Here is a 24784-nt window from a genome sequence, read left to right on the forward strand (position 1 = left end):
CCCCAAGGCGTTCTATGTGTATGTGAAGAATAGGAGGATGACGAGAACGAAGGTGGGACCACTAAAGGATAAAGAGGGCAACATGTGCCTGAAAGCAGAGGAGTTTGGGGAGGTCCTAAATGAATACTTTGCTTCAGTTTTCACAAGTGAAAAGGATGTTGATCAGGAGGAGATTGAAGCAGAGCGGGCCTGTGTGCTGGACAATGTGGAGATTAAGGAAGAAAAAGTGCTGGATCTTCTTAAAAACATTAAGATTGATAAATCCCCAGGGCTGGATATGATACGCCCCAAGTTGTTGTGGGAATTGAGAGAAGAGATTGCAGGAGCATTAGCTATGATCTTTGAATCCTCTTTGGCTGCAGGGGAAATGCCGGAGGACTGGAGAATGGCAAATGTAGTTTCATTGTTTAAAAAAGGTAATAGGGAGAAACCTGGGAACTATAGACCGGTGAGTCTTACATTGGTGGTCTGCAAACTACTGGAAAGGATTCTTAAGGATAGGATCTACGAGCATTTGGAGAAGTACAGTCTACTCATGGATAGTCAACATGGCTTTGTGAAGGGAAGATTGTGCCTCACGAGCCTAATTGAGTTTTTTGAAGAGGTAACAAAAGAAATTGATGAGGGTAGGGCAGTGGATGTGGTCTACATGGACTTTAACAAAGCATTTGACAAGGTCCCTCATGAGAGACTCATCCAGAAAGTCATGAGGCATGAGATAAGTGGAACCTTGGCTGTTTGGATAAAAAATTGGCTTAAAGGAAGAAAGCAAAGGGTAGTTGTGGAAGTTCTGCCTGGATGTTGGTGACTAGTGGAGTGCGGCAGGGATCTGTCCTGGGACCCCTGCTATTTGTGATTTTTATAAATGACCTGGGTGTAGGGGCAGAAGGATAGGTAAGTAAGTTTGCAGGTGACATGAAGATTAGAGGAGTTGTGGATGGAGCTGTGGGTTGTCTAAGGTTACAAGAGGATATAGGCAAGCTGCAGAGTTGGGCAGAAAAATGGCAGATGGAGTTCAATCCAGTTAAGTGTGAGGTGATGCAGTTTGGAAGGACAAACCAGAAGACTGAGTACAGGATTAATGGTCAGTTACTTAAGAGTGTGGATGAACAAAGGGACCTTGGGGTTCAAATCCATACATCCCTCAAGGTTGCTGCACAGGTAGTTAAGAAGGCCTATGGGATGCTAGGCTTCATTAACAGGGGGATTGAGTTCAAGAGTAGAGTGGTCATGTTGCAACTCTACAAATCTCTGGTGAGACTGCACTTAAAGTATTGTGTTCAATTCTGGTCACCTCATTATAGGAAGGATGTGGAAGCTATGGACAGGGTGCAGAGCAGATTTACCAGGATGTTGCCTGGTTTGGAGAACAACTCATATGAAGCAAGGTTAGCAGAGCTGGGACTTTTCTCTTTGGAGCTTGGAAGAGGTCTACAAGATTATGAGAGGCATAGATAGGGTGGATAGTCAGTACCTGTTTCCCAGGGCACCAATAGCAAACACCAGAGGGCATATGTACAAAATTAAGGGAGGGAAGTTTAGGGGAGACATCAGGGGTAAATTTTTTACACAGAGGGTTGTGAGTGCCTGGAATGACTTGCCAGGGATGGTGGTGGAGGCTAAAACATTAGGGGTATTTAAGAGCCTCTTGGACAGGCACATGGATGAAAGAAAAATGGAGGGTTATGGGGTAGTGTGGGTTTAGTACTTTTTTTTAAGGATTATATGGGTCGGCACAACATGGAGGGCTGAAGGGCCTGTACTGTGCTGTAGTGTTCTGTGGTTCTATGGTTTATACTGAGGTACCAGAAATGATACTGAATAACAGGACATTAATCTTTGATTTATTAATTTTTCAGGATCTGGGTGTCACTGGCAAGGCCAGCATTTACTGTCCTTCAGAAGGTGATGGCGATGCTCCACCTGGTTGAACCACTGAAGCCCTTCGGGTGAGGGTATGGCCAGTGTGCTGTCGGGCAGGGAGTTCCAGGAATTAGACCCAATCATGATGAACAATTTGAAATGTACAGTATCTACAAATTCCCATGCATCGCCTAAATTGGTAAATTGGTCTATTCTTGCCACATGTACCGATGCACAGTGAAAAACCTTTTTTGCATGCTATCCATACAGATCATTTCATTTTTACAGTGCGTTGAAGCGAAACGATAACCAAAAGCAAAATAAAGTGTTATGGAGCAGGCAGACAAAGTGCTGCAAGGTAGATTGTAAAGCTAAAAGTCCATCTTATTGTACTTGGGGACCATTCAATAGTCTTATAACACTGGATAGAAGCTGTCTTCTGCCCAGAGGGAGGGGGAAAAAGAGAGAATGTCCAGGGTACTGGCCTGCTCCTTCTAGGTGGCAGTGTTCTGGGATTTAGGAGATGCTGTCACTGTTTGCACAGGTGAGTAACTGAGGCATTTTAGACATTACACACTACACCCATCTACATTAGTCAAGTCAAGTCGCTTTTTATTGTCATTTCGACCATAACTGCTGGTACAGTACACAGTAAAAATGAGACAACGTTTTTCAGGACCATGGTGCCTCATGAAACAATACAAAATCTACACTGAACTACATAAACCAACACAAAAACTACACTAGACTACAGACCTACCCAGGACTGCATAAAGTACACAGAACAGTGCAGGCATTACAATAAATAATAAACAAGACAATAGGCACAACAGAGGTCAGTAGGTTGGTAGTCCAATGGCTTGGGGGAAAATCTGTTACATAAATAATCAGCTGAATGGCGGCGTCCGGGATTCTGTCCGTTTCTGTACTCCCGCCAAGTATTTTGTTGCCACAGATGTAATCCAATTTAATCTCCATTGGAGGGCAGAATGGACGGGACAGCTGGCTGGCTGGGGTTTGCTTTTATCCTGGCACGGACTCCTGCCCGCTCACCTCGCTTCCGCTTCCTCGCACACCGCTTACGACATTCCCACCTCCGGCCACCGGCATCAGGCGACTCCGAGGACTGCAGGCCCGATTCCCTCAGCAAGCTGACATTGGAGAACAGAATGGACAGGAGGGCCGGCCGGCTAGGGCTTACTTTTATCCTGGCACGGACTCCTACCCACTTGCCTCGCTTAATACTGATGGATGGGTTATCAATCACGTGGGGCTGTTTTGTCTTAGATGACAGATGGAGTTCTATTCATCTAGACATGCAGAGGGCATTCGATCTTGTTTTCGTTGATAGTTGAACAGTTTTAAGGTATTGGGAGATGAGGTACTTGATACACTTTACCCAGTATCAGACTGCTCTTGAGTCACTGTATGTATGTAGCTGGTTCAATTGATTTTCTTACTTACTTGCTGCCTGTTACCCCACTGGGCTTTAAGGCAGCAAAGATAATCCTCCAACTCTGGTGGTGTTCAGGCCTTCCTTCATCATGTCAGAAGCCTCCTCTTGGTTTTCACTACTGTCAGTCACACAAGTTCCAGGTGGAGACTCAGGAATACCGTTGCACTCAGATGTAGAAGGATTCTTCATTGTTGTTTCCATAACAATTTTGTTTTTAACAGTTAGTCCAGTTAGCCCTGAGCTGAACCCCTGAATCTGGAGGACCAGTGACCATGACCCTTTCATCTGTTTGGCATGGGTGACCCCACCAAGAGCCAAAGCATAAAGCCCTGATTCCAGCCAACATAGTTCTCCAGGTCATTGAGGCACGCAAACCTCCAAACCATGGTAAGGTTGTGGTCCTCTTGGAGGAGTTGACTTACCATGCTAGAATCTTTCCTGTAATACCTTAACATAGCTTGTTAAGCAGCCTCATGTGTGGCACCTTGTCAAAGGCCTTCTGAACATCCAAGTACACAACATTAGCAGATTCTCCTTTGTCTGCCCTGCTTGTTATTTCTTCAAAGAATTCCAACAGATTTGTCAGGCAAATTTTCCCTTGAGGAAACCATGCTGACTATGGCCTACTTTATCAAGTGCCTCCAAGTACCTTGACACCTCATTCTTGGAGTTGACTTTCTAGTCAATGGCAAACTTTAAGAGGTTAACATTGCAGGACTTAACGATGGCAATGCCATTGAGTATTTTGGGCAAGTGTTTAGACTCTCTCTTGCAGGAAATGTGCATTGGTCAGCATTTTAGTGGCACTAACGAAACACCATAGATCAGCCTGGTCCTGAATGTTGTCAACGTTTTTCCACGTGACTCATCTGCTAAGCTGTTGGTGGTGGAACTGAACATTGTGCGGCATTCTAGCTTTATGATGGAAGGAAGCAGCTGAGAAGCTCGATTGATCATTAGTAACTATCTTCCTTTGTGTGATCTATCACTAGAAATGTTGGAATGTTGGAGTATTTTCCCATTGACTTCATTTCATTAGAGTTTCTTAATGCCACATTCAGTCAAATGTTGCCCTAGTGTCAAGTATAATTGTTCTCACCTCACATGCACCTGTTTCTCCTTGGTTATCCAAAGTTAATATAAAAGCCACAGAGAGGGCATATACTGTAATAGAGCAAAAATTAGTGGGAAGTTAAGGGATTGGGAAGCTTTTAAAAACTAACAGAAGGCAACTAAAAAAGTAAAGATGGAATATGAACGTAAGGTAGCCAATAATATTAAAGAGGATGCCATAAGTTTCTTCAGATACATAAAGTGTAAAAGAGAGGTGAGAGTGGATATCAGACAGCTGGAAAATGATGCTGGAGAGGTAGTAATGGGGGACAACAAAATGGCGGATGAACTGAATTTTGTATCAGACTTGACAGTAGAAAACACTAGCAGTATGGTGGAAGTTCCAAGTGTCAGGGGTCATGAAGTGTTTGAATTTACCATAATTTGAGAGAAGGCTTTTGGGAAACTGAAAGGTCTGAAGGTAGATAAGTCACCTGGACCAGATGGTGTACACCCCAGGGTTCTGAAAGAGGTGGCTGAAGAGATTATGGAGGCATTAGTGATGATCTTTCAAGAATCATTAGATTCTGAAATGGTTCCGGGAGACTGGAAAATTGCAAATGTCACTCCACTCTTCAAGAAGGGAGAGAGGCAGAAGAAAGGAAACTATAGGGCAATTAGTCTGACCTCAGAGGTTGGGAAGATGTTGGAGTCAATTATTAAGGATGAAGTGTCAGGGTACTTGGAGGCACATGATAAAACAGGCTGCAGTCAGCATGGTTTCCTCAAGGGAAAATCTTGCCTGACAAATCTCCTTGGAAATCTTTGAAGAAATAACAAGCAGAATAGACAAGAGAGAATTGGTTGATGTGTACTTGGATTTTCAGAAGGCCTTTGACAAGGTGCCACACATGAGGCTGCTTAACAAGCTACAAGCCCACGGTATTACAGGAAAGATTCTAGCATGGATAAAGCCGTGGCTGATTGGCAGGAGGCAAAGAGTGGGAATAAAGGGAGCCTTTTCTGGCTAGCTGCCGGTGACTAGTGGTGTTCCACAGGGGTCTGTTTTGGGACCGATTCTTCTTAAATTATATGTCAATGATTTGGATGATGGAATTGATGGCTTTGTTGCAAAGTTTTCAGATGATATGAAGTTAGGTGGAAGGAAAGGCAGTTTTGAGGAAGTAGAGAGGCTACAGAAGGACTTAGATTAGGAGGATGGGCAAAAGAAATGGCAGGAGGAATACAGTGTGTGGTCTTGCACTTTGGTAGAAGAAATGAAAGAATTAACTGTTTTATAAAAAGAGAAAAAATACAAAATATTGAGGTGCAAAGGGACGTGAATCCTTACACAAACAAGAGAAAATCTGCAGATGCTGGAAATCCAAGCAACAGACACAAAATGCTGGAGGAACTCAGCAGACCAGGCAGCATCTATGAAAAAGAGTAGAGTCGACGTTTTGGGCCGAGATCTTTCAGCAGGACTGGAGAAGAAAAGCTGAGCAGTAGAGTTAAAAGGTGGAGGGAGGGGAGGGAGAAACACGGGGTCATAGGTGAAACTGGGAGGTGGGGGGAGGGATGAAGTAAAGAGCTGGGAAGTTGATTGGTGAAAGAGACACAGGGCTGGAGAAGGGGGAATCTAATAGGAGACGACTGAAGGCCATGGAAGAAAGAAAAGGGGGAAGGAGCACCAGAGGGAGGCAATGGGGAGGCAAGGAGATAAGGTGAGAGAGGGAAAGGGGATGGGGAATGGGGAAGGAGAGGGGGGCCATTACCAGAGGTTTGAGAAATTGATGTTCCTCTCATCAGGTTAGAGTCCGAATGCAGGATTCCCTGAAGGTTAATTTGCAGGCTGAGTATATGGTGAAGAAGGAAAATGCAATGTTGGCATTCATTTCAAGAGGACGAGAATATAAAAGCAAGGATGTAATGTTGAGACTTTATAAAGCACTGGTGAAGCCTCACTTGGAGTATTGTGAGCAGTTTTGCACCCCTTATCTTAGAAAGGATGTGCTGAAATTGGAAAGGGTTCAAAGGAGGTTCACTAAAATGATTTCAGGATTGAATGGCTTGTCATATGAAGAACGTTTGATGACCAGAGGACACAGCCTCAGAATAGAGGGGTGACCTTTTAGAACAGAGATGAGGTGGAATTTCTTTAACCAGAGAGTGGTGAATCTATGGAATTCTTTGCCACAGGCAACTGTGGAGGGCAAGTTTTTATGCATATTTAAGGCAGAGGTTGATAGATTCTTGATTGGTCAGGGTATGAAGGGATACGGGGAGAAGAGAGGAGATTGGGACTGTGAGGAATATTCGATCAGCCATGATGAAATGGCGGAGCAGACTCGATGGGCCAAATAGCCTAATTCTGCTCCTATATCTTATGGTCTTAGGTCCGAAGCTGCGTTACCCTGGCAAAATCAAAACTAGAGATCAGCAAGCAGCTCACAGTAACTTGGGAGCACTGTTAATACTTTCAACACTTTGGTAACGATGGAAAGATTGATGCCATTATTGTGACTGTCCTGCAACAACTTGGCTGGAGAGACAACTTGTTGAGGAATACAGATCGTTGTTGTTACAGATGGGCTGTTGACTGGCCACATAGGCTGTGCTACGGCTACGTTATCAGCTATTTTCTTTACATCAGTGTGACTGTGCCTCTGCAGATCACTACTTGGGTATTAATATGATCTCATTGATACAACAGTATTCATTTAGGACATTAATACTAATGTTTTAATACTGGGAAATTTAAACTGGATCACCAGTTGAACTAGAACATTGTTACTCAGGTGCTGATACAGGACATTAAAGATGGAATGGTCATTGGAGTTTTAACATTATGACTGTATCACTGCAGGACTAATTTTGGGAAGTGCTATTTCAGCATTAGTTCAGAGGCATGATAGGAGTGTCAATACTTGGAAATTCTTACCAAAGCTACACTAGCATATTGTTACTAGAGGATTAACACTCAGTGGATGTTAGTGATTCTTCAAAACTGATGCACAGTTTGATACAAGGACATTAATGTGGGCATTTAATTCTGGAGCATTCACACAGAAGCCTTATAACTGGGATTGTGCCACACTAACATTAACATTGTGCATTTTATTTTATTTCTATTTTATCACTGAAGTAGTGAGGACAGTGTTATTTCAGCTCTATTATTGTGGCAATATTACTCGAGCATTAATACTAGAACATTAATACTGCTAAGGCATTGATACTGCATTTATATTACTGCAAACACGAGGAAATTTGCAGATGCTGGAAATTCAAGCAAACACGCACAAAATGTTGGTGGAATGCAGCAGGTCAGGCAGCATCTATAGGAAGAAGTACAGTCGATGTTTCGGGCTGAGACCCTTCGTCAGGACTAACTGAAAGAAGAGATAGTAAGTGATTTGAAAGTGGGAGGGGGAGGGGGAGATCCAAAATGATAGGAGAAGACAGGAGGGGGAGGGATGAAGCAAAGAGCTGGAAAGTTGATTAGCAAAAGGGATACAGAGCTGGAGAGGGAGAGGATTATGGGACGGGAGGCCTAGGGAGAAAGAAAGGGGGAGGGGAGCACCAGAGGGAGATGGAGAGCAGGCAAGGAGCAATTGAGAGAGGGACAGAGAGAGAAAAAAAAGGGGGAATAAGTAAATACATACATATATACATAAGGGATGGGGTAACAAGGAGGGGAGGGACATTAATGGAAGTTAGAGAAGTCAATGTTCATGCCATCAGGTTGGAGGCTACCCAGACGGAATATAAGGTGTTGTTCCTCCAACCTGAGTGTGGCTTCATCTTGACAGTAGAGGAGGCCATGGATAGACATATCAGAATGGGAATGGGACGTGGAATTAAAATGTGTGGCCACTGGGAGATCCTGCTTTCTCTGGCGGATCGAGCGTAGGTGTTCAGCAAAACGGTCTCTTAGTCTGCGTCGGGTCTCACCGATATAAAGAAGGCGCAGTATATCACACCAGCCAACTCACAGGTGAAGTGTTGCCTCACCTGGAAGGACTGTCTGGGACCCTGAATGGTGGTGAGGGAGGAAGTGTAAGGGCAGGTGTAGCACTTGTTCCGCTTACAAGGGTAAGTGCCAGCTGTGTATCCCTTTTGCCAATCAACTTTCCAGCTCTTAGCTTCATCCCTCCCCCTCCTGTCTTCTCCTATCATTTCAGATCTCCCCCTCCCCCTCCCACTTTCAAATCTCTTACTATCTGTTCTTTCAGTTAGTCCTGACGAAGGGTCTCGGCCTGAAACGTCAACTGTACTTCTTCCTATAGATGCTGCCTGGCCTGCTATGTTCCACCAACATTTTGTGTGTGTTGTTTATATTACTGCCATAGGATTTCGAACACCATAATAAGGACGCCATTACCCGGCCACTACAGTATCACCAACAGAGCATTACAGGAGGGACACTGTACCCGCAACACCATTCATCACAGACTGGAGGCCATGGCAAGCGGAGGTGCCCTAGTGGTCAGTGCTGGGATCTCTGTTATTCATTGTTCATGAAATGATTTGGTTACAGATGTACATGGCATGGTTAGCAAGTTCGCTGACGGTACCAAATTGGGAGGGAGTCTTATTGATAGTGAAGCAGATTACAATGAATTGCAAAGCGATCTTGAACACTCAGGGAGATGGGCTGATGAGAGGAAAATGGATTTCAACTTAGATAAGTGTGAGGTGATGCGTTCTGGACAGTCAAACCAGGGTAGGATTTATATAGTGAATAGCTGGGCATGGACAAGTGTTGTGGAATAGAGGAACTGGGTGTATAGCCAGATTACACAAAGGTGCTGGGGATCTGGTTTGGTGGGTGGGGGGGGGGGTGCGAGGTGTGCAATAAGAATTGGCTGGAGTAATTGGCTGCCAAGGTAAGACAGAAACTGGGTCTGGGGGAGGGCACTCCCTATCGATAATGGGCAAGAACCTGGTCATCAGGTGTGAGGTGCTCTCAGGGCTGCTGTACTTGGCGCAAGTGTGTCCCGTCCCCCGCTCCTTCAGCTCGGAAATCACCCGAGCCATCTTCAGATTCGTCTGGGGATCCAAGATGGAGCGGGTCAGACGGACCACCATGCACAAGTCCGTGGACTATGGGGGCAAAAACGTCCCCAATGTCGTCCTCACCCTGATGGTCAGCTTCATGTGTGGCTGCATCAGGCTGTGTGTGGATCCCAGGTACGTGGGCACCAAGTACCACTATGTGCCCAGGTTCTACCCGTCGCCCTGGCTATGAAAGATGGGTTTGGCCCCTTTCCTGTGCAACAACCCAGTCAGCTAGTTGTTGCCACACTAACTGCCCTTCATGGAGAAAGTTCTTCCAGGTCAACGCCTTTGACCACAGGGCCATCGGGCAGTGGTCAGCACAGAATGTCCTGCAGGCACTGCAGGAGAAGGACGTGATGGACACAGTGGGGTGGTTCCCTGAGCAGACTGTCCAGGTCATCTGGCAAAATTCCTCATCGCCAGACCTCACCAACAGGCACCAAGACCTTGCCTGGCTGGCGGTGAGAGGGGCCCTCCCAGTTAGATCCCTCCAGTATGCCCGGGACGTTGTCTCCACACCCCTCTGCCCACAGGAGGACTGCAGAGAGGAGGAGTTGGTGACCCACCTCTTTGCACACTGTGGGTTCGCGGAGAAGGTGTGGAGGAGGATGCAAGGGGCAGTGTCGAGGTTCGTCCCCAGTAGCTGCGTAACAGAGGACTCTCTGATCTACGGGCTGTTCCCGGGGACGCACACAGAGACCAACATCCGGTGCTGCTGGCAGATCATCAACTCAGTGAAAGACGCTCTTTGGTCAGCCCGAAACTTGATGGTCTGCCAGCACATGGAGATGTCCGTGGGACAATGCTGCCGGCTGGCACATTCTCGGCTGCAGGAGTACGTGCTGAGGGACGCACTCAAACTTGGTGCAGCCACCGCAAGGGCCCAGTGGGGAAGAACCACAGTCTAGGGTTCTTCTCCCGCGGGAGTGGGAGGGGTCAGGTGGTGGGGAGTATACCCCACAACAATGGTTATACAATATGAACTGGTAGAGCACCACATGAGTGGCTGAAATTGTTGAACTGTACAGAATGTAATGGTAATATCTGTAAAGTAGCCAGAGTTATTGAATAGTTTTTTGTAAATAATTTATTGTGAATAAAGTATATTTTGTTAAAAAAAATACACAGCTCACTGAAAACAGCCACGCAAGAAGACAGAGTGTTGAGGAAAGTGTTTAAATGCTGGCTGGCCTTCATCAGTCAGGTCACTGAGTTTAGGAGTTATGCCACAGGCACATAATTCAAAGTTCAAAGTAAATTTATTCTCAAAGTATACCATATACTACCTTGAGATTAACGTTTTACAGGCATTCACAGTAAAACAAAGAAATACAACAGGCTCGATGAAAAAATACACACAGGCTGAGAATGACAAACAGCAAATGGGCAAAAGAAGGCAAAGTCCACAAGTTAAAAAAAAGTAAATAAATTATCCTGAGAACATGAATTGTAGAGACCTTGAAAATGAGTTACACGGTGAGGCTGCAATTGGAGTACTGTGTACAGTTTCAGTCACCCTGTTATAGAAAAGACATTGTCAATCTGGAGAGGATGCAGGAGAGATTCATGAGGATGCTCTCTGAACTATAGCTCCTGAGTTATAGGAACTATAACAGGCTGGACCTTTACTCCCTGGAGCGCAAGAGAAGGAGGGGTGACCACATAGGAATTTATGAAATCATGGGGGGGGGGGGGGGGGGTTCAATGTTTCAATGTTTCAATTTAATATTAGAGAACATATACAGCAGACTACCTGAAGTTCTTATTCTTCACAGACATCAATGAAACAGAGCAAAGGAAAAAACCAAAGAATGAATGACAAAAACTTTAGAACCCCAATACCCCCCTTCTCCTCTCCCACACACAAACTGTAGCAGAAACATCAACTCTCCCCTGGTTAAGGCGGATGGTCATAATTTTTTTCCCCAGGGATGGGGAATAAAAAACTAGAGGGTGCAGATCCGAGATAAGGGGAGAGGAAAAGTTTTAAAAGAAATTTCTTTACACAGAGGTTAGTGAGCACCTGCAATGAGTGCTCGAGGAAGTGGCCAAGAGGTACAACTGCAACATTTAAGAGGCATCTGGATGAGAACATGTGAGGAAGGAGCTCGAAGGATTATGGGTTTAACACAGGCAATTTGGACTAGCAGGAAGGATGTGGTCAGCATGAATCAGATGGTCCAAAGGGCCTGATTTCATGCTATGTTACTCTATAATCCTAATCATAATTTACAACATCTCTAGCATTTGTTGGTTTTATTTGAGATTTCTTATTTTTGCATTTCTTTCTTTGTAATTATTCAATTGAAGAGATTACAAAGGGGTGTTGGAATAGATGAAGAGAAACTCTATTTCTCAACCTGGAACTGTGGGATACAATCTATATATAAAAGATTAACCTTCAGAATTGTTTCCTAACACGCCTACATGCAGAGGCTTGTAGAGACTTGGAACGCTTTGCTCCAAATGAACAGAAAATGGATTACTCTGAGGGCAACGTTATTTCTGACCAAACCCACATTTCTCTTGCGTAGATTGTAGCTGTTGCCGTCAGCCAAACTGCAGCTTGAAACATCCTGGAATGTGACGATGTTTCAGACTGTAGTTTGTCTGGCTGTGCCAGCCAAGGGACAAGAATTATACAGGTGCCCTCCCCTTTTACAAAGGTAGAGCGTTCCTCTGAAACCTTTCTTAAGCCGAAATGGCGTAAAGCGAAGAACCGTTAATTTATATGGGAACAATTTTTGTAAAAGCGAAAATCCTCTTTGTAATGCAAGAACAGGTTACTAATGTAGGTCTTTTATAAAAGCGAAGTGGTGTAAAGCGAACGTTCGTAAAGCGAGGGGGGCACCTGTACTCCACCTACAAAAAAAGGTATGTCAGAAGGGATTCTGATACAGAATCTGTAGATCGTTGATTAATTAAAGTTAAAATCTTTACACAACCATGATACAATTGTAATACTCGGGTTCGGTGGGCTGTGTAAGTCTAGGGAAAGCAATCTCTGGCTCCCACCAAACTACCCGAAACCCCCTGTCTGTGTGGATGCTGCGTGAGTGGTTACCCTGTTACAAATCAGTACCGCAATTTAACAGACAGTACACCATATACAATTAAATGATTTAGCTTTATAATTCTTAATTTTGTCTAAAGGGTTAGTAAAGAAAAAGCAAAAAAAAAAGAAAAGGGCCCATTTTAATGAAACAGTCTAACGAGCTCACGGTTTCCCCTTCGCCGATCCTCCTTCAATTTCCCCGGCCTTCGTCAGATCATGGCTCCGCTCCAGTCGAGTCCTACAACCTCTTCTCTCTGGCGTCTTCCCCCTTCATCTCCCGTCAAACAAAAGACCCAGCTCACACTGGTGTCAGGCACACGGGACAATAACAAACTCCCGTTATTGGCCGGCTCACGTTCCAAAGCACCCGTTATCTCTAACCATCTTCCAAACGCTGCTTCTACAGAGAGACCATGACATTAGCAGTGAAACCTTTCACAGGGTGTTATACAAGAATACAGTAAACCTCCTGGAATCAGCAAGTATGAAATAGGATTAAATTACATTTTTCAAGACTTTCGAAAAAATTGAGAGGAAGGAAGTTATGAGGGGCCATGAGGTAAGTGCCATTGATTAAACTGAGAAAGCAAAGGGAGCAAGAAGCTGGCAGTTATGACTAACAGAGGAGAGGAGGATATTCTGCCTTTTGAGGCAGTTCTTCTTTTCATCCGCAACATCATTTATTTTATTTATTAGGATCTCTGCTTCATTGTTAAAGGCCTGCATTTATTGCCCATGAGTGGCTGGAGTCATTAAAAGGCCTGTCTGGAAATGACGGACAAGATTCCAGTAGTGCTGTGCTCATCATTGCTCATGGCTAGCATTTGTTTTGAAATGCCAGATTATGCACACAAGGCTGTGTGAATGTAGTGACAAATGTACTTTGATAATAAACTTACTTTGAACTTTATTAATGGAATTCAAATTTTGCAATGGCTATGATGGTTTTTGAGATTGGCTACCTGTTAGTCTAGGCCTTTTAATATCTAGTCTGCTAACCTAGCCACAATCTTTCCTCCAAATCCTTTAATTCTTTTGTTTAAAAGTAACAATCAACTTCAGGCATATAATTAATGGTGGATTTGGCATCAATAACTGTTTAGAAATATATTTCTGAGTTTTGGTCTTTGATGTGTTTCCAAGGTTCATTCTTGGAAACCTGGTTCTAATTTTTGGACTTGCTCACTGATCCCAGATTTCCCAAATAGTAGAGATTATTTCTCTTTTCTTTAATTTTACATTTTTGAAAACCTAAGTCTAATTATGCCTTGACTTTAAAAATTCCATGGAAAACAACTCAGTTTCTGTAAGCTCTTCAAGTAACATTTTGTGTCCAAGTATAATTCCGGTAAATTGATGTTGTGCTCCCACCAAGGATAATTTTTTCCTTCCTCAGATGTGGTGACCAGAATTGCTCACGAAGCTCCAGGCGCGGTCTATTCATGGTTTTCTACATTTTCCATTTCGTGGCACTCCAGTCCTCTAAACACAAAGACCATCATTCCAATGACCTTTTAGCTTCTTGCACCTGTGTCATTTCAATGCGTCAAGAGAAAGGGGAGCAGAAGTAGGCCACTTTCTTCCTTCAGCCTGCTCTGACATTCAGCTTCAACACCATTTTCTGCCCTATCTATCCAAATGTTCATTTATTAAATATTTTTTTAAAAAACTATGGATTTTAATAAACAGTGACTGAGCCTTCATATCCCTCTGAATTCCAAAGATTTACTCCCCTCTGAGATAAGAAAATACACCTCATCTTAATATTAAATGGCCTACCCTCATTTTGGGACTGTGACTCCTTGTTTTAGACCCACATCCTGTCTGACCCATCCTGTCAAATTTTTCAGGACTTTTATATTTTTCAAGTAAGTCATCTCTTACTCCGCTAAACTCTGCAGAACAGATGCCTAGCCTGCTCAGTTTCTCCTGATATAACAGAAATTACATACATGAACATTGACTTCTTGAATTTCCAGTAATAACACCCCCATTCATCGTTCCCCATCCCCTTTTCCCTCTCTCACCTTCTTTCCTTGCCCACCCATTGCTTCCTTCTGTTGCTCCTCCCCCCCTTTTCTTTCTCCCATGGCCTTCTGTCCTCTCCTATCAGATTCTCCCTTTGTCCAGCCCTGTATCTCTTTCACCAGTTCAACTTCCCAGCTCGTTATTTCACCCCTCCCTTCACCTTTTAACTCTATTCCTCATCTTTTTTTTCCTCCAGTCCTGCTGAAGGTTCTCGGCCCGAAACGTCGACTGTGCTCTTTTCCATTGATACTGCCTGGCCTGCTGAGTTCCTCCAGCATTTTGCACGTGTTGCTGACATACCAGGAACAAGTCTGATGAATCTTCTCTCTAAGGTAAGAATGTCTTTTTTTTTTTCAGGTTACAGGACCAAAATTGTACGCAGTACTCAGGTGTGGTCTCACCAAGGTGCCGTACAATTGTAGTAGTTCATCCCTATTCTGTTTCTCAAATCCTCTTCAATAAAGACCAGCATTTGTTTTCAGTTGCCTGTTGCATCTTCATGTTGGTTTATCAGCAACTTGCATGCAAGAACATAATATGTTCACTTTGGACATTAACCCTTTTCACTCCTTTTACTATTTAGAAAATATTCAACCTTTCAGTTTTGCCGTGGATGAGGGTTTAAATTATCCTGCATTCATCCACTGGCCAAACTTGATGTTCACCCCCAATGGGTTAGGATGTCATTATGCAGGAAGAGGGAAAATTGTTCCTCGAGTGATCTCAGTCTTTTTCCTGGAGATTCAGTGTCACTGGACCCCGCCACCTTGGAATGCCCCACACCTTCATTAATCAGAATCAGAACTAGATTTAGTATCACTGGCATACGTTGTGAAATTTGTTGTTTTGCGACAGCAGTACATTGTAATATATAATAATAAAATCTATAAATTATTATAATAAGTATGTGCATATATAAAACAGAGAAAATTAGATTAAAAAGGCAGTGCATAAAGAGAGGAAACAAAATATTGAGGAAGTGTTCAGGGTTTATTGACCATTCAGAAATCTGATGGTGGAGGGGAAGAAGCTGTTCCTGAATTGTTGAGTGTGTGTCTTCAGGCTCCTGTACTCTTCCTTGATAGAAGCAATGAGAAGAGAGCATGACCTGAGTGACGAGGTCCTTAATGTTGGATGTAGCCTCCTTGAGGCATTGCCTTTTGAAGGAGTCCTGCATGTTGTGGAGGCTAGTGCTGTCATTGGCTGAGTTTACAACTTTCTGCATTCTGTGGTTTTCTGACCCTGTGCAATGGCCCCTCCATAGCCGACAGTGATGCAACCAGTTAGAATGCTCTCATGGTGCGTCTGTAGAAATTTGCCAGTATCTTACTAATTCCCCTGAAACTCCTAATGAAATATAGCCGCTGCCATGCCTTCTTTGTAATTGGATCAATATGTTAGGCCCAGGATAGATCCTCAGAGAGGGTGACAGCCAGGAATTTGCAACTGCTCACCCCTTCCTCTTCCGACCCCTCGATGAGGACTGGTGTGTGTTTCCTCGACTTCCCCCTCCTGAAGTCCACAATCAATTCTTTGATCTTACTGACACTGAATGCAAGGTTGTTGCTCTGACACCACTCTGTTTCTGCTCCACTCACCTTTCTTGGAATCCATCTCTATTAATTCTTTATCTTATTTGGAGTGGGAGGGTGTGCTAGGTATCGCCATATACTTACGTGTGCCGGCTGAGAGTGAACTGGGCCAGGTGCTCAGGGCGGGGAGCTTGTTTAGAATTGTGTATGTGTGGGAGTGGAGGGGCTTGAGAGTCAGTATGGTGTTGCTTTCGGTCAGGGTGTGGGTGCTTGGATGTTCAGTGGTTATGGGGGCATTTCCCAGGGTTGATGGGGGTGTTTTTGTTGAGGGGTGCTGTTAGTATTAGGGATAGGGCAGTGGGATGGAGATGGGGATTGGGCAAGAAGGGGCTGGAGGACAGAGGGGAGCTGGAGGAGAGAGGGATGAGGGAGAAGAAAGGGGGTCTGGAAGGGAGACAGTGTCCAGAAGAGAGACAGGGGGCTGGAGGAGGGAAGGGCTAGAGGTGAGAAGGGACTGAACTGAAGTAAAGGGAATTACAGAGGCCTGAGAGAAGAGCTGGTAACAGTTGATTGAAAGGGGACACTAGCAGGGATGATGGCAGACAGCAATGGCTGAGGTTTCTGGCAGCAGTTTGGAAGGTACAGGATCGATAGCTCCCAAAGAAGAGGGAGTATTCTAAAGGTAGGATGAGCAAACTTAGCTAACAAGGGAAATCAAAACCAACATAAAAGCAAGAGAGGGCATATAATAGAGCAAAAAGTAGTGAGAAGTTAGAGGATTGGGAAATTTAAATAAAAAAACAGAAAGCAGCTAAAGGTGGAAAAGATAAAATATGATGGTAAGTTAACCAATAATATCAAAAGTGGTAACAAAAGTTTTTCCAGATATATAAAGAGTTAAAAGAGAGGCAAGAGTGGGTATTGGACCACCGGAAAATGACGTTCAGAGGCGGTAATGGGGGACAAGGAAATGGCGGACAAACTGAATAAGTATTTTGCACCAGTTCTCACTGTGGAAGATGTTAGTAGTATGCTGGAAGTTCGAGAGTGCTGGGGGCAGAGGTGAGTGCAGTTGCTATTACTAGGAAAATGGTGCTTGGGAAACTGAAATGTTTGAATGTAGATAAGTCACCTGGACCTGATGGACTACACCCCAGGTTTATGAAAGAGGTAGCTAAAGCGATTGTGGAGGCACTAGTAATGATCTTTCAAAAATCAATAGATTCTGGCATGATTCTGGAAGACTAGAAAATTGCAAATGTCACTCCAAGGAGGAAATTATAGGCTAGTTAGGCTGACCTCAGTGGTTGGAAGATGCTGGAGCTGATTGTTAAGGATGTGGTTTTGGCGTACTTGAAGGCACATGACCAAACAGGCCAAGGTCAGCATGGTTTCCGTAAGGGAAAATCTTCCCTGACAAATCTGTCGTAATCCTTTGAAGAAATAACAAGCAGGATAGACAAAGGAGAATTGGTAGATATATTGAGCTTGGATTTTCAGAAGGTATTTGACAAAGTGCCGCACATGAGGCTGCTAAACAAGACAATAGCCTGGGAAAGATAGAGAATTGGCTGATTAGAAGGAGACAAAGTGTGGGAATAAAGGGATCCTTTTCAGATTGGCTGCTGGTTAATAGTGGTCTTACATAAGGGTAGGTGTTGGGGTGGCAGAGATGGAGGTGGCAAAAAGGGAGGCTGGAGGTGGGGAGTGTTCTGGAAAAGAGGGAGCAGCTGGAAGGGAGAGGGGGCTGGAGGAGGGAAGGGGTTGGAGGGGAGGAGGTTCTGGATAAGAATGAGGCTTTGATTGAGAGGGTATGGAGGAGGGGGTGCAGAAGGGGGAGGAGAGGCAGTAGAAGAGAGAGGTTGGAGGTCAGAGGAAAGGGGGTGGAGGAGAGGTGGGGAGGAGAGGGGTGGAGGTGGGGGTAGTAGAGGGAGTGGAGGAGGGAGGGGGAGGAGAGGGGTTAGAGGAGGGGCTGGTGGAGGAGAGATTTTTTTTGCTGTTAGGGTTAGGGGCTGGAGGAGAGGGGTTGACAGAGGAGACGAGTTAGAGTTTTGGTTAGGGAACTATTTTCAAATCTCTATTGGTGGGTCCTCAAGTGGCTTTAGAGGCCGATCCGGGATTCACATAATCTGGGTGAATTCCCTTAATGGAGGGTGCCTGTGCGTGACTTTATCTAATGCCAGGAGCTGATGCAAGGGCAGTCACCAAACAGTCCTTGACAGATCAGGGCCAGGGTCCTATGGCTGGGCATCCTTTACAGCCGCAGCCTTCCTCCACCTTCACTACTGCTGTGATGTGTCATCGTCCTCTGCCAGCTCCACTGCTGAGGGCTTGGACGGTGAGTCCAATGATCTTTCTGTTTTGACCCTTGGGTCTCGGATCCCCACTGAATATAGTTTGTCACTATTTACAATACACTCAAGTCTACCCCATTAAGTCCCAACTGGGTGAGTTTTTGATTGGAATTACTTAGTAGGATGGTCCTGCTTGGACCTTTGGGAATGGTGTGCCAAGGGTCGAAGGCTCAGAGGTCAGCATTGGTTCAGAGCTTTACTTCAGAGGGTACTCTTGTAAATCAGTGCGAGTTACTGGCAACAGCCCGTCTCTGAATCTGAACCGCAATGAGGTCACTCTTGACTTCACCATGAACGCGGACGCTGGCTCACTCTCCGTTCTTTGTTCCTATAGATGTGACAGCGTGCCGTGGGTGGTGAACTGATTCGGCAATCTGCCCACTGACTGACGCCTGACAAAGGGGACCAGTGGCAGGCGTCAGAATGAGACTTCAGCTCAGCAAAAGGTTGACGGGTCACGGGACACAATTCAGCATTCTGAGCAATCTGTACTAAAGAATGTCAGCTGCTTCACTTGTTGTGTGCGCTCCATGTGCATTCGTGTGTGTGTGTGTGTGTGTATACACAATTGCATGTACTGGGGAGGGTGCTGGGTTATTAACTCTTTCAGTGCTAATGGGATCAGCAGCTGGTGCTCCAGAAACTTCAGCCTATGCTCAGCAAGCTCTTCTCATCCAGGTCAGCCCCAGGGCAGCCACTATGGGTCTCAGTGCCTCGAGCTAGTATGAAAAAATCGCCAGTATAGCAGAGCTTTAATACAACACTGGAATAGTACAGAGGACAAGCGGGGCATTCAAACCACCGAGTAGTGTTAGCTCTCTTGCAGGACAGTCTGGTTATTTCTAATCATAATGTGCTAGATTCATTGAGCATTACAACTCAGAAACAGGCCATCTGTGCTAAACTATTATTCTGCTTAGTGCCATCGACCTGCACCTGGACCAGAGTCCTCCGCACTGTGCCTCTCCCATCCATGTACTTATCCAAATCTCTCTTAAATGTTGAAGAGTATCTCAGTGACGAAGTTTTCCCCTCATGTTCCCCTTAAACATTTCACCTTCCACCCTTGACCTCTAGTTCTAGTCTCACACAAACTCAGTGGAAAAAGCCTGCTAACCTATCTATACCCCTCGTAATTTTGTACAACTCCATCAAATTTCCCCTCATTCTCCTACGCTCCAGGGAGTAAAGTCCTAACCTGTTCAACTTTTCCCTATAACTCAGGTCCTCAGGTAACATCCTTGTAAGTCTTCTCTGCACTCTTTCGATTGTGTTGATATCTTTCCTGTAAGCAGGTGACCAGACTCATCCTGCCTGTTCGTCAGAAGCTCACAGTATTTCTCCACAAACCTTTATCAAGTCCCTTTTCGGGGTGCCTATTGTTCTCACACCTATGATTATTTCGATCACGATTTATCCAAATCATGAACACTTGTATAAAAACAAAAATTCTCCTCACTTCCCTCTGGTGGTCTCCTTATGTCCGGTTCCTAAGAGAGAAGGGGGCTCAGTACTGGTGGAACCTGAGAGGGGAGAGCGATGGTCAGTGTCTGTGAGAGGTTTAAGTCTGGAGACTGGGGTACATCAGTGGTGGGGGGGTTGGAATATGCTACTGAGAAGTGCGAGGTATATTTGTACATGTTACAGCGAGGGGTGCTTGGTATATCAGACTGTTACACTGAGGGCTTTAAGGGGAGTGTAACTGTGATGAACTTGGCAGTGTGAGGGTGTGAGTGTTATAGTGACAAGTGTGGGGTACAGCAGTGAAGAACGTGTGACGGTGAAGGGTTTGGGGTATGTCAACAATCGCTGTTTTATGGGGTATGGGATACATTAGTGATAACGAGGTATGTGGGATATACCAATGACTTACCGTATATGAGCTGCAGAGTACATCAGTGTTTTGGTGAGTGCTACCGTGAGAAGAGTACTACTGAGTGTCACATTAAAGGATGCGATGCCTGTCGGTGAATGTTATGGTGAGGAGTGTGCAGCTTATTAGTGAGGGCAGTGTGGTATGAAGTGTTAAGTGACTGCTGTGGGATATACCAATCAGTATGGTGCTGAATGGTGTGGAGTATGAGCAGGAACACGAGGCACTGTATACTAGTGTAGGGCAACATGGCAGCTTAGTGGTTAGCACAACGCTTTACAGTACCAGCAATCTGGGTTTCATTCTGTAAGGAGTTTGTACATTCTCACTCTAATCGCGTGGATTTTCTCCGGGTGCTCCGGTTTCCTTCCACAGCCCAAAGACGTATCAGTTGGTGGGTTAACTGGTCATTGTAAATTGTCCTGTGATTAGGCTGGGGTTAAATCGGGGTATTGCTGGGCAGCACGGCTCGAAGGGCAGGAGGGCCTCTTCCATGCTGTGGCTCGATAAATATATTAGTAACTATTATCAGGAATGTGGGGTATACAGTATTTGCGAATGCTGCAGTGTGTGGTGTGTGAGGTATTTAAAAGTGTATTAAATGAGAATCATGTGGCGTTTCAGTGCTATGATATCCGTGTGTGTTAGTGTGAGGATGTGAGGTATATCACTGAGGGGTACAGTGAGTGGTATAAGGTTTATCGATGATGTGTGATATATCAGAGAGTGTTAGAGTGAAGAGTCTGGACGGTGAGGGTTACTGTGAGTGGTTTGGGGGATGTCAGGAGGGATATAGAGAGTGTGAGAGTGAAGACTATGGACGGTGAGGGTTACTGTGAGTGGTTTGGGGGATGTCAGGAGGGATATAACAGAGAGTGTGAGAGTGAAGACTATGGACGGTGAGGGTTACTGTGAGTGGTTTGGGGGATGTCAGGAGGGATATAACAGAGAGTGTGAGAGTGAAGACTATGGACAGTGAGGGTTACTGTGAGTGGTTTGGGTGATGTCAGGAGGGATATAACAGAGAGTGTGAGAGTGAAGACTATGGACGGTGAGGGTTACTGTGAGTGGTTTGGGTGATGTCAGGAGGGATATAGAGAGTGTGAGAGTGAAGACTATGGACGGTGAGGGTTACTGTGAGTGGTTTGGGTGATGTCAGGAGGGATATAACAGAGAGTGTGAGAGTGAAGACTATGGACGGTGAGGGTTACTGTGAGTGGTTTGGGGGATGTCAGGAGGGATATAGAGAGTGTGAGAGTGAAGACTATGGACGGTGAGGGTTACTGTGAGTGGTTTGGGGGATGTCAGGAGGGATATAGAGAGTGTGAGAGTGAAGACTATGGACGGTGAGGGTTACTGTGAGTGGTTTGGGGGATGTCAGGAGGGATATAACAGAGAGTGTGAGAGTGAAGACTATGGACAGTGAGGGTTACTGTGAGTGGTTTGGGGGATGTCAGGAGGGATATAACAGAGAGTGTGAGAGTGAAGACTATGGACAGTGAGGGTTACTGTGAGTGGTTTGGGTGATGTCAGGAGGGATATAACAGAGAGTGTGAGAGTGAAGACTATGGACGGTGAGGGTTACTGTGAGTGGTTTGGGTGATGTCAGGAGGGATATAGAGAGTGTGAGAGTGAAGACTATGGACGGTGAGGGTTACTGTGAGTGGTTTGGGTGATGTCAGGAGGGATATAACAGAGAGTGTGAGAGTGAAGACTATGGACGGTGAGGGTTACTGTGAGTGGTTTGGGGGATGTCAGGAGGGATATAGAGAGTGTGAGAGTGAAGACTATGGACGGTGAGGGTTACTGTGAGTGGTTTGGGGGATGTCAGGAGGGATATAGAGAGTGTGAGAGTGAAGACTATGGACGGTGAGGGTTACTGTGAGTGGTTTGGGGGATGTCAGGAGGGATATAACAGAGAGTGTGAGAGTGAAGACTATGGACAGTGAGGGTTACTGTGAGTGGTTTGGGGGATGTCAGGAGGGATATAACAGAGAGTGTGAGAGTGAAGACTATGGACAGTGAGGGTTACTGTGAGTGGTTTGGGTGATGTCAGGAGGGATATAACAGAGAGTGTGAGAGTGAAGACTATGGACGGTGAGGGTTACTGTGAGTGGTTTGGGGGATGTCAGGAGGGATATAGAGAGTGTGAGAGTGAAGACTATGGACGGTGAGGGTTACTGTGAGTGGTTTGGGGGATGTCAGGAGGGATATAGAGAGTGTGAGAGTGAAGACTATGGACGGTGAGGGTTACTGTGAGTGGTTTGGGGGATGTCAGGAGGGATATAACAGAGAGTGTGAGAGTGAAGACTATGGACGGTGAGGGTTACTGTGAGTGGTTTGGGGGATGTCAGGAGGGATATAACAGAGAGTGTGAGAGTGAAGACTATGGACGGTGAGGGTTACTGTGAGTGGTTTGGGGGATGTCAGGCAGTATTACAATGAGGGATGTGTAACGAGGGTGACAGTGAGTAGAATGAGGATATCACAGTTGGAAATACCAGCAAGCGTTACAGTGAGTGAAGGGGCTGAGGTTTGACTATCAGTGAGGGATGTGGAGTATAACTGTATTACCCGGAGGTGTGTGGGATATTTCAGTGAGTGTCTGAAGAAGACGGCGCCAGCGGACAACGCAACGTCCTTCAGGCAGTTCACAGTACTACTCCTTTTACTCCTTTCACTTACTCTTCTTTCGAATCTGATTCTGCTACTAAGCTTTTACGTGCGATGGAACCTGTGATTTACACTTTGACGGTGCATTTTTGTACCGATTGGCCAATCTGGCATTTGCTGTCTCTGAGGGAGTTTGGTGAGGTTTCGAGCAGTGTGTGCAGCCTGGAGACGGGGCACCAGCCTGTGATCGACCCCATTTCTCGCCAATTGAAGCATCAAGCAAGAGGAAATCAAAGAGGATGAGAATGGAAGACGTGCGGGTGTTCAGCATCATCTGCCTGCATTTGATCGGTCTCTCTCGCTCTCTCACTCGATGCTGCCGGAGGATGGTGCTGGAGTTTTGGGTGTTGGGTAAGGTTTCATTGACACAGTTTGTGGATTGTACTCTGCAGATCATGTTATATGTGTTTCCTAATCTGACTGCTCCTTTTGTATTGCTATTTTGTGCAATTTTGATGGTGGGGGGGGTTGCTTAAAGCCAACGAACAGCACAGCACTAAATTGAACTGAACTGAACATTCCTAGACTGTTACAATGACTCTGTGGTTTGATGCTTAATATTGTGTTTTCCTCTCGTTTTTTTGCTGTCGGTGCGATTTGTTCTTTTTTTTTGCACGTTGGGTGTTTGATGTTTTCTTTGAATGGGTGCATGGTTTTGTTGTTTCGTGGCTGTTTGTGGGAATACGAGTCTCAGGATTGTATACTGCATACATACTTAGATAAAAATGTACTTTGAATCTTTGAATAAGTCAGTCCTGCAGCCTCACTGATCCAGTGATCCAGGTATGGTTCTGATCTTAGTTAAAGTCTGTGTGGATTTTTTTTTACATCCAACTCATGACTGTTAGTTTCCTGCCATTAACATAAAGCAAGTTGATTGATTAATTAGTTACTGCAAATGATCTCTTAGTATAGATGGGTGACAGATGAATCAGAGGGAGTTGGTGGTAACTGAGAGAGAATCAGTTTCAAAGACTTAGAGGGAGAATTAAACTAATAGGGTTGCTCTGGTAACTGGCACAAACATGATGGGCTAAGTAGCCTCGTTCTATCTCGCCGGAAAATGTGAGCTAGAGTGAGTGTTACTGTGAGAAGTGTGGGGTATATCAGTGTCACAGTGAGCACAAAGATATACCAGTGAGTGTCATTGTGAGGTGTAGGGTATATCAGTGTCGCAACAGCTTAGGTTTAATCAGTGAGTGTTAAAGTGAAAGATGTGTGATATATACAAGAATATTTCTTAAGGTTATTATAGCTGGGGGTGGTAATGGGGACAAACTCCCACTACCTATTAAATGCTCCCAATGGCGTGAGCTGCAAATAGCCTCTGAAAACCAAGTCCAGCTCCTAGCTTTCATGTGTAGCTTAGCTACTAAGCCCGGTGGAACTGTTTCTACTGACAGGTGAAGGGGCAAAGGTGGGTTACTGGCACCTTAAAACCAGTTGCTTCGGGAACTTGGAGTTCATCAGCTGTGGTTGGCAGCTCATCTAGAAGAAGGAAGTCTCTGATCTCAAAATGTCTGCTGCCTTGCGGCTATACCCGCTCGTGGGGAAGGCTTTAGGAGTAAACCCTGAGGAAAAATCTGCAGCTGGAGTCCCTAAGGCAGTCCGATGTTGAGTTCAACGCTGACTGGAAACTCTTACAACGTTTCTGGTACCAAACTGTACCGGTCTCTGCCATTCCTTTGGGTTCATCAAATGTTTGGAGAGGGGGAACTTGCTACATGGGCAACAGCTTGCTCTCCATATCGTACTGCCCAGGCCTGCGTATCTAGACAGCTAGGATGCAATCTCCACGGTCAACTCTGACCAACGGAGGCCTACACAATATTACATTAA

At 45.1% G+C, this 24784-nt stretch overlaps 1 protein-coding gene across 1 annotated transcript in view; it reads left to right on the forward strand.

The window, feature by feature from the left end:
- crlf1b (cytokine receptor-like factor 1b) overlaps positions 1-24784 on the forward strand; it is a 43556-nt gene that overhangs the window by 700 nt on the left and 18072 nt on the right. The window contains exons 2-3 of the mRNA XM_073068508.1: positions 1860-2062; positions 14710-14845. The gene's annotated coding sequence lies outside the window, so the exon portion shown is untranslated. The remainder of the gene's footprint in view (positions 1-1859; positions 2063-14709; positions 14846-24784) is intronic.

This window comes from Hemitrygon akajei, chromosome 16, assembly GCF_048418815.1.
Source record: "Hemitrygon akajei chromosome 16, sHemAka1.3, whole genome shotgun sequence".
In the NCBI taxonomy this organism is placed as follows: Eukaryota; Metazoa; Chordata; class Chondrichthyes; order Myliobatiformes; family Dasyatidae; genus Hemitrygon; species Hemitrygon akajei.